This window comes from Lactuca saligna, chromosome 1 (assembly GCF_052625555.1).
Source record: "Lactuca saligna cultivar CGN05327 chromosome 1, ASM5262555v1, whole genome shotgun sequence".
In the NCBI taxonomy this organism is placed as follows: Eukaryota; Viridiplantae; Streptophyta; class Magnoliopsida; order Asterales; family Asteraceae; genus Lactuca; species Lactuca saligna.
Window position 1 is genome coordinate 22,521,832 of NC_136417.1, and position 10,457 is coordinate 22,532,288.

At 33.7% G+C, this 10,457-nt stretch overlaps 1 pseudogene across 1 annotated transcript; it reads right to left on the bottom strand.

Moving 5' to 3' along the window:
* Positions 1-2,646: 2,646 nt before the first annotated feature.
* On the bottom strand, positions 2,647-6,049 carry LOC145028365 (putative serine/threonine-protein kinase WNK3; annotated as a pseudogene). Its single transcript, XR_013675984.1, has 8 exons — positions 5,640-6,049; positions 5,506-5,543; positions 4,908-5,135; positions 4,598-4,821; positions 4,353-4,510; positions 4,093-4,273; positions 3,737-3,865; positions 2,647-3,650 (listed from the first exon to the last, which is right to left on the bottom strand). The product of XR_013675984.1 is annotated as a putative serine/threonine-protein kinase WNK3 (transcript).
* Positions 6,050-10,457: the final 4,408 nt, after the last annotated feature.

A 10,457-nucleotide genomic window follows, 5' to 3' on the forward strand; every position in this document is an offset into this window, starting at 1 on the left:
AGTTTTAGGTGGGGGATCTTGTTCTTTTGAAGGTGTCACCTTGGAAAGGTGTCATCTGGTTTTGGAAGTGGGGCAAGTTGGGATCCAGATTTATTGAAACTTTCCGATTCATCACCTTGGTGGGCAAGGTTACGTATCGATTAGATCTACCCGCTAAGCTTATCCAAACTCACAACATATTTCTTGTCACTTTATTATGGAAGTGTTTGGCTGATTATTCTATAGTAGTTTCCTTGGATGACATTTAGGTTGATGAACGCCTGAACTATATGGAGAAACAAGTGGCAATTCTAGACATAAGGACAAAGTCCTTGCGCAACAAGATAGTGGGTTTGGTGAAGGTGCAATGAAAAGACCAGAAGAGTTCAAAGGGGAGCAGGGAACTCGAGGACGAGATGAGGGAGCACTATCCATAGTCATTTGCGATAGTGGATTTCATGGACAAAATCTGATTCAAGTGGCAGAGAGTTGCAACATACATTTTCCAGGTAATGCTTTTTCCCAAGTTAATCTACTATATTATTTAATTGTGAGTATTTTAAGTGAGCTATGACATGGTAGCTAAGGCCCCATGATGTGGCAATTGTCTGATTTAGAATGCGGAGTTGTGAAGTACCAAAGTGTGGTAGCCTGTTCACCATGACATGGTAGCTAAGTCCCCACGCATGTCCATAAAGTTCGGATTTTAATCGACCATAAGTTTCCCAATAAGCTTCCTGAAGAGTGAGAGGTGAAGGCTTAGCAGATTAAGAGCTTAATCCCTTAAGCTATCTTTGTGTAGTTGCCATGACATGACAACTTGCTTGCCACGACGTGGTGGCTGGTTTGTTTGCGACTGTTTTGTCGTGAAGCTGCCACGACAAAGCCAATGGGTAGCCACAACATGGAGTTCAACAAGAGTTGACTTTGACCGTTAACTTTTTGACATGGTTGTTTTTAGTCATATTGATAGTTTTAGAATGTAGACTAAGGTTTTACCTTTTATGATTCATTAGAAGGAGTGTTGTACATGTTTTTCCACCGTGTGAGCTCGTTAGTTGTCGACTGGGTTTTTTAGACGAGTTTTATCACTATACTATGTAGGATGCTAGTTGTCTTTGTGATTCTTACATGTATGATTGGAGGGGACCGTTATATGAATTTGGGGGGGGGGGGGGGGGATTTTGTATAATGGACGGGTCCCAATCTGTAAGTTGTGTGGGGCTCGTTAAGCTAATTGGGTGGGGCCCGTTATTTGTGTGCGCATGGCCTATATGGTTATGTGGTATTGTGGGGGAACTCAGTAAGCTTTGTGCTTACGATTTTGTGTTTAAATGTTTTAGGTACTTTTGGTTCTAAAGGGAATGACCTGACTTGATCGCACAACATCTCCTGGAGTTTTATTCCGCATTTTCTATTTTGATTTACTACAATATTTGAGAATACATTATGCATTGGTTGGCTTTTGAACAAATGATTGTATGGTTTTTGGTGGTTTAAAAAAGAATTTTTTACTAGCATTTTTGGGATGTTACATCGATCTTTTGCCCTACTCCTCTGAAATCGAATTTGGTTTCTTGTAGTTGATTATGAGAAGAATCGAAAAGCAACAAGGCAATATCGCTAAGGGGAGGTTTCGTATGTTCCTGAATGCAGCTTCAAAGAATACACCATTCATATATGGGTGAGGATTTGATTGAAAAGAAATGGCGATGGTTATGTGATTGGTAGCTGGAAGGGCAAGTCGATGACATTGAAAAAAGAAGTCATAACTTCAAACCCCAAGTCGGCTTATGGATGGTAGCTACGAAGCCCTTGAAATTTCAATCAGTACATATTAACCCTTTATGTTTTCCTAATATCTTCCAAGATTTTGAAAGTTCCCCCAACTTTTATTAAGCCCTTTGATTTTCAACAAATAACTATCAAGCCTTTCTATTTGTCAAATATGTACTAAGCCCTTGAAGTTGCACCCGATATTAACTAAGGCCTTGAAATCTACCCAATACTAAGAGGATATTTGGGATTTCATCCCAAAACAACTTATTGACTTGTTGGCTTTTTGAAAAATCAATAAGTCAAAAAAACGTTTAGCAAAAAGAAAAAGATTTTTAAAACTTCTCTTTAACCCTTCAAAAATGAGATTTTAAGAAGTTAGAATTTGTAACTTTTATAAACATCTTATGACTTTTTGAATTGTAAAAGTCAACATTATCGTAAAATATCCTTAAGCTTAGACAAACATTTTTTTTAGAAAAAAGCTTATTGACTTTTTCCCACCATAAAAACTAATGTAAACATTTTTTTTAAAACTCATTTCCTACTACAATAAATCAACAAGTTATTTTGTGTAAAAATCCTTTTAAAAATCAAAATGAAATCCCACACACCCTCTAAACTTTAAAAAAATCTGCCTCTAAAATTTCAATAAACAATAACAGATACCCCAAATATCTACAAAGACCTTCAAGTTTCAAGAATTATCTGCCGTAAAAAATCTCCAAATATCTACCAAACCCTTGAAATCTCACCTAATATCTGTTATGCCCTTGAAATTCCCCCAATACCCGCCAAGCCCTTGAAAATTCAAGCCAATACCTATAAACCCCTTCAAATTTCCCCCCATTATCTACCAAGCCATTGAAACTTCAAACCAAATGCAACATGTACTTAAGCAACTCAATACAACATTCACCCAATATCCATCTACAAAGTCCTTCAAATTTCACAACTTAACTGTTAACTCCACTACTCAAACATAAATCAAACCTCTTCATGTTAACAAATAATCATATATACAATTCCCTCCAACACAACAATCTTTATTCAAAATATTTCCAACCTCAAATGTCATGAATTCGCACTATCGTTTCTCAAAATTACAGCAATACCCCTGCTTGGCCTCGTATACTCTACCCTGGTCTTGAACTTCTGCTTGAACAAACGCCCCGGGCTATGCTTTCCATTTCCTCCTTCTTCATCTCCATCTTCGCCTTTTCTGCAAACATTTTGAAATCATTTAAAATCAAATGAATTCTCACCTCCTTACCAGTAGACCCAATTTTAAAGCTAAAAGGAGACTTACATATCAGAATCTTCTTTTGAGATCTCGACTTTACACGTGGTAATAACTTCCTGTCGAGTTTCGGGAGAAAGTTTCATCAAAAATTTTGATACAATCAATCCATGTTTCATTTTAAGATCATCCAACTCTTTTTGTTGGTCAACCATTATTTGTTCAATTTTCTCCACAATCATATTCACATCATTATTTTCATCATCATCATCATCATTTGGAAATGGTTGGGTGTTTTCTTCTTCATCGATGTCTGATGGAACGGGTTTAAGTGGAGAGCAACCAGTTTTGGGTGCATCGCTCCAGTATCTTCTACCAGAGGGCAATCGTTCAAGAGATAAATGTCCAGAAGCACCGGATTTGTTGGTCGATGGGGAAGGAGAATCGTATTGAGGGTCAGCTAATTCATTGCCGTCGTTGGAATATTCCGTTAGTGCCCAGTCAGGAAAACATGAACGGATTTCTGCTTCAATCATTTCGGCAATTACAGACACGTCTTGATCTGTTAAATCCAACTCTTCCACCATTTCTCTTGCAACTGCAGTTGGTGTGTCCGCTTCGATATCAAACGGGAAGTGGATATTCCGAACATTACCTAATTTAAAAAAAAAAAAAAAAAGTATATAATAATCATTTGTTAAAATATAAAGAAATTTAATTAATGTTTTATTTATTAATTACCTGTTACATCTTCTATACGTAGTTTCAAGAATACTGTATTTGGGTCTCTGACTTGAGCCATTACTGTGAAATCCCTAGCTGTATCAGGCATAGAGTTGTTTGGAGTTTCAACGTTCTCAGTGTCGCCACCTATAAAAATTAAAAAGAACCATGACGTGGACAACAAGAGGAAACGAAGTTTATCCTTTTTTTTTTTAGTTATTTAACAAATAAATAGCCAAAAAATAACTAAATGCTACAAGGAAAGTGTGAAATGTTGATTATTTGTTTGGTAAATCATGAAGATAATTGGCTTACATTTGTCGATTTCTCGCAGAAAAATATAAAGAAATAAAAATTGAAGACAAAATTGTAACCTGGATCAGGATCAGAGTGTTTTTGTCTATTTATGTTATTATAATCCTCATCAGCATAAAGAAAATTGTCCATTAACAGTTCCTTGGCGCTTAATCTAAATGATACTTTTGCAAGACATTTTTCGATAAATGATTTGATTTCAGGATCCTTCACTGTTGCTAATGAAGCCGGCTTCACTCCCTAAAAAAAAAAAAAAAATCTCGAATCATCTCCTAAAGTTTTACTTATTTGTATATTATAGCTAAAATAAATCACTTACAGATGTGACTTTCTTATATATTTGAGCAGCATTTGTACATTCAACATATGGATACTCAAATGTAACCAATTCAAGTAAGCACATCCCAAATGCATAAATATCCACAAGTTCATTATAATCCTCTTCATAAAGCTCTGGTGCCATGAACTCCGGAGTTCCTAACCACAAAACAATAATTCACTCACCATGGATAACATAATAGGTCACAAGAAAGCATGAAAATTACAAAAATGCCCTGGCCTCACCAATCACACTGTGAGCAGAACGAGCTTGGCGAAGAATAGCAGCTAATCCAAGGTCACCAATCTTAACCTCTCCTTGATTTCCATTGACAAAAATGTTGTCACACTTGAGGTCTCGATGAATAACTGGAGGATCATGACTATGAAGATACACTAACCCTTCCAATATCTGTTTAGACCATTTCTTCAATGCTCTCAAATCTACATGCTTATGTTTCTTTCGGTACCTACCAAAAATTTCTAGCATGATCTTAACTACATGCTTGTATGAAAAACATAGATAATGGAAGCTTAGAAATGAATCAAAACATACTGTCTTAATGTCCCTGATGTGAAGATCTCTGTGATGAAGTTGACATGATCGTTCTTTGTATCAACCCAAGAGTTGTAGAATTTGATGATGTTCTTGTGTCGAAGTGTTTTAAGCAGATGAACTTCAGAGTATAGACGCTCCAACTCCTCTGGGTTTCTTAAGAAATCAGATATCCTTATTTGATTCCAAGCTACTTCAATTCCTTCCAATTCGTCAAATGCTTTATAGCTAAATATCCCATATGCGATCAAGGATTTTACCATATAATCTATTTTGTAGCTAGTAAATACTTTTAAATTTGAAAAGTAGATAATTTTTGAACCATGATATTTGGCTTCTGTCGCAAACAAACCACAATCCTTCCAGAAATTCAAAGGTAAACGCTATGATTTGCAAGAATGAACTAATTTAGCGCTAACATTGCTATATTTGCACTGTTTTACAAAGTTCAACCTAATTCGCAATATTTCTTGTATTAGGTGTAAAATTCATAGCAATTATGAAGTTGACATATAAGTGGTTTGAGTTTGAGATTCAATATCAAAAGGTAGCCTATAGCTAGCTTTTATTTGGAACGAAAGCGAGTGAAAAAGGATACACCTTTTTGCAAGCCCCCTTTCCTAGCACTTCCTTATACTGCAAATTACATCAATATAGTCATCCGAGATAACAACCAATATATCTAAAAAACGTCAATAAAAACGATAAATTCTTTGTATGAAACGTGCTAACCCGTCCATAACGACCGGAGGGATCGATCTCAACGAACTCAGCATCGGAATCGTCCGCTTCGTAGTCTGAAGACGATTCCAATGGCATTTCTGTAAGATTCGTCGAAACCCTAACTGTTACGCACACGAAACCAGATCAATTCCAAAACTTGTGTAATTCCTTGGCTCCTTGTTTAGCGAACAATTCTGATTGGCAAAAGCTGCTTCCGGTGACTTGAAAATGAACCGAAGGTTTTTGATATAGAGATAAATGGTGAAATGCATGCGCGAATGTTTCTATAGAAGACGTGAAGAGGTTGAAGACGACGTGAAGGAGGAGGAGGGAGTCGTTAGAGAGAATCAGAACCGGCGGAGCGTCTCAACGGAAATAATATTCTTCTTCTTTACCGTATAATAAGATAAACGACGGTTAAGTGACTTGTTTATTTAAGGAAGTTACTTAATTTTGTCAAAATATATAATAAAATCAATTTTTTTAACTTATACTATTATATTATAAGTTGTTATAAAAATATTATATATCTAGGAAAGATGATAACATATCTCATGCACCATCCGGAGGGACATACAAACTCTATTTTGTTATACAACTTGATAGACAATTTCCTCCTTACATAAATAATTCAACCCTCCTAATAATTTGAAATTTGGCATACTATATAATTAATCAAATAGACAAGTATATGAATCACTTGAACGACTTTGAGAAGTCATTCCATAAAATGTAATGTTCTCAAGAAAAAAAAAAAAAAATAAGAAAAAGTGTCTACACAAAACACTTAAAAAAAAACAAAAAAAAATAACGGTCAGTTAATTAAATTTGCAACAAACTTGTAAACATGGGCAGATCTTTTCGAGGGCTAGGGGGGTTGTGGCCCCCCTGATTTTTTTGACATTAATAGTCCCTATGCTTTAACTTTATAAATATTTAGTCCACAAATATAAAATTTTGACTACGGTCCCCCTGTTCACCAATTTTTATATAAATTGTGTTTTCGGCCCCCCAAATGAAATATTGAAGCTCCGCCACTACTTGTAAACTTAATGACTTAATTAAGAAAAAAATATATATCATCAAAATCAAAATTTTATATAAATTTAATGTTTTTTATTCAATTTATACTATAAATAACTTGTTCTTGTAGTTAAGATAATCTTTGCCTTTTGTTTTAGGTTATTTTTTCACTTGGATTTATGTATTTAGCTTATGGTCTTTTTAGTTTTAATCTATTTGTTATACATGTCTCTACAAACAATAAGATTTTTGCTTATTGTTATTTACAAAAGTTATGTCCCAACAATGTAAATATACATTATTAAAAAAAATTGTGTACTCAAATAACGTTGTATATACTTACCAGTAAATAGTTATGTAGAACATATTTATTGGTTGTTTGTTGATAACTATGCATTTATATTATACGTGTGCTGATGTCATACAATTTAATATGTTTGCATCTACCTAATACGAATCATTAGTAAATCATTGTTCCTTAATGATAGATTGCATGCCAAAATAACTTATTTTTTAATTAATTAGCTTCTGTATTAAACAATGTAGTTATGTAGTTATTAGTAACTTTATTGTTTTTTTTAGTACGGATCATCCTAAGGTTGAAAGATATAGGATTCCAACTTTTTTTTAAATGATTAATTATCATATGGCTATAATTAGTTGGGTTCCGACTAAATTAATTGTTTTGTTTGGCATGTGATTTCCAATAAAGTTTCGATGGCTAAAAATATTGTTAATAGAGGTGTTAATTTGAAGTTGGTGACTTATCATTTGTGTCATTTGAATGATGAGGAGGAACATACTTCTTTCATTGCAACTTTTCATACATATGTCTAGAGTTGGTTTATCACTTGGAATCAAGGTTGTAGAACTCGCTATTCGGTACCTGCTCGGCCGACTGAGGAGTAGCGAGTACTCGGGGAGTACTCGGATTCGGTAATTCATGTAGAAATATTTTTTAGAAAATTATATATGTCAAAATCATAAATTAAAATCATAATTTGATTGAAATATATAACCAAAATTAAATACATATGAATACATAAAAAACTGAAATACACATAATTATCTCACTACGTGGATAATTACTGAAAATTTAAGATATACATGTTGTAATAATCACATGTCTGTGTTAAATAATAAATCATTAAGTGCATTATACATATTAATCTTGAAATTCTTGATTTTTTTTCTCTTTTTATGACAATTTTGACCCTTTGACCGAGTTTGACCGATTTTGACCGAGTTGGCCGAATTTGACCGAGTAGGCCCGAGTAAGACCGAGTAGGCCCGAGTTTGACCGAGTTAAATAATAAATCATTAAGTGCATTATACATATTAATCTTGAAATTCTTGATTTTTTTCTCTTTTTATGATAATTTTGACCCTTTGACCGAGTTTGACCGATTTTGACCGAGTTGGCCGAGTTTGACCGAGTAGGCCCGAGTAAGACCGAGTAGACCCGAGTTTGACCGAGTTAAATAATAAATCATTAAGTGCATTATACATATTAATATTGAAATTCTTGATTTTTTTCTCTTTTTATGACAATTTTGACCCTTTGACCGAGTTTGACCGAGTTTGACCGAGTAGGCCCGAGTAAGACCGAGTAGGCCCGAGTTTGACCGAGTTTGTCGGATTTTTGACCGAGTTTGACCGATTTTTGGCCGATTTTGACTAAATCCGAGTTTTTTGGCCGAGTTGACATTACTCGCCTCGGTGGAGGGCCGATTCCAAGTAATCGGCCGAGTACTCGGCCGAGTAGGCCGAGTTTTGCAACACTGCTTGGAATGGGTTGTTAGTTTCGATTCCTAAGGATAGATTGGAATTGCTTATAATGTTGGCAACTCTAGTTTCTAAGAAGAAGAAAAAACTCAAACTTACCATCATCTACTCTATGATTTGGTTAATCTAGAAGGTACGAAATTCTTTGATGTTTAACAAAAAGAGATGATCTCCCTTAAAATTGGCGGATAATATCCAACTAGTTTCATTTAGTTGGATTAAGCATAGATCTTTTTTTAATTTCATTAGATGGTTGTATTATGTAAATTTGTATAGCGCCTTGTTAGTTATTAATACATCTGCCGCTCAAAAAAAAAAAAAAAAAAAAAAAAAACAAATAAGTATAAATAAATAAAAAAAAAATCTAAGATTAACGTATCTAAATAACTAAATAGCTCAATAAACTAAATATTTATAATATATAGTAATTATTAGAAATACAAACTGAGATGTTGGTGCATGCCCTTTGGTTCGAATCAATGGATACATTTACTTTGTTGAAGTTTATATTAATTAATGCACTTCATAATCTATTTTTATATTCTTTCATCCACACGCCTTTTTTTCGTTCAAAAGCGATACAAGACTTTTAAGTTTTACATATTTAAATAAAAAAAGTAAGTTGTATTTTTAAAAGTCAACGATTAAGATTGTTTGTTATTTATAACAAATTCCACCTGTCGTAAACGAACCAACGACTAGTCGATCAATTATTCCGTGCAAAATACGTCTATGTTTACTATTTCTTAGAACCAACAATTGCAAATAGAAAATAATCAATTTTGAATTTCTAACCAAACGACCAAATAAAGTTGCAGTTTTGGGTTTCTTATTAAATATAAACGAAAGATTGCAAATCTTATAAAAAACCGTATAATCCGAGCATTAGTGTTGCAGAGTAGTGATACCCGATATCTCGTCATTTTTTATTAACTTCTAACAAAAACAATCTAGAAATTTTAGCACAAAGTTTTTATATGAATTGTGGTTTTATTTGCTAGTGATGAACATGATATATATGCTCTTTTACAAGCAAAGATATGATAGTCCAGTGGGTATATTGCTTTGATTAAAGTACATTGTCTAAATAAGTAATGTGAAGCACTAAGGGTATCATAGTAGGGATCATAATTCACTAATGATCATGGCAATCACATGTAGCATATAATATAATGACTCGTTGAAAAACTTAACTGCTTGAATGACAGAAAGTTAAAAGTGTGATGCCTATATAGATACCTTGATGTTCAGATGATCCGTGGATAAGATATGAAACCATAATCTTCGGTAGGGAATATTATTAGAGTCAAATGAATTTATGTAAGAAGTGTGTTTATGCATTATATGTAGAACTTAAGTTTTGTACCTTGTCTACAATGGCACTTTAGCAAAGTATCATAATATCATGTCGTAATAGGGAACCATTGAGTATATGTGTAAACTATTGGTTAGGGTGTGTTCCCCTATATGAGAATAATAAATTATGAGGTATATATGTCTCATAATAATTTGAAATGATTATCTGATGTTATACATATGTGCACATGCAGTACAATTTTTGGGTGGAAGTTATTACACCCAAAATGGTGATTTTCAACTTCCAGTAAAATTGATACAACTATACAAATGAATTTCAAAAGCATACACATATGTGTTGTAAAACATGGTCTAACTAATTGACTTCTTATTTAAGTGACTAAAAGACGATTTTTGGCTATTTCGTCCCATTTCACTCATGGATATGTATGTGTGTTTGTGGGGTAATTTTGGAGCTAATAATGTGTTTAGATGATTTGGAGAGGATATTTAACATATTATAGGTGGGTTAACATCCCCAAATCAATGTATGATCTTTAACTCGCCTTATTATGATGTTAAAAGCTAAGATTTGTCAAATTAGAGGTTTTAGGGTGATAAACTAGAGAAGTGGGTAATACCAAATGCATGTGAAATGTATGAGCTATTGATGTATAATAATAAAGATAAAGGGTAAATTACACCGATCGTCCCTTGTGTACA